Here is a 661-nt window from a genome sequence, read left to right on the forward strand (position 1 = left end):
AAGGACATCCTCTATCATAAAAAAAAATATTTCGATAGAATATCGGCCGACCCTAGAGTAAGAAAAAATGAAAACGCGAAAATTTCTCGAAAAACCGATCTAGCAGCTTCTTGACGGCTCTGAAGTATTTTTTACCTTGAAGTACGAGAAAAATCAAAAATTTTCCTTTTTTATTTATCAAAATCGGATGCTCCATTCAGAAGTAATGATTTTTTGAAAATTTCAAGTTTCATAATGATTATCTCAGAAACAAAAAGCGGCAGGGCAATGAAATTTTGCATGATCACTGTCTATATGTAGTAGTTCAAAATGCACCTACTCAATGATTTTTCCCAGACAAAAAAAATCCGGTGTGGCTGAGTTGACATGGAATGTCCCATATACAGGGTGTTTCAGAAGTACATGTACATCTGAACATCCTAGGATCAGGGAGTGATTCTGAGTAGAAAAGTCCTTTTGCACTTTTTGATCAGACTCACCCCTAAAAAGTTAGTGGCAATTAAGGGTGGGCCAATGGGGAGTGATTTTTAAGCGGGCGCACATCCATGTGATATGCAGCATATGTGTGTCTGCCCGCCCCACCATTCTACGAGACAAAAGAGCGCAACGATATTGCTCTCTCTCTCTCTCTCTCTCTCTCTCTCTCTCTCTCTCTCTCTCT

This window comes from Diachasma alloeum, unplaced genomic scaffold, assembly GCF_001412515.2.
Source record: "Diachasma alloeum isolate Michigan unplaced genomic scaffold, Dall2.0 Dall_scaffold_00305, whole genome shotgun sequence".
NCBI lineage: Eukaryota > Metazoa > Arthropoda > Insecta > Hymenoptera > Braconidae > Diachasma > Diachasma alloeum.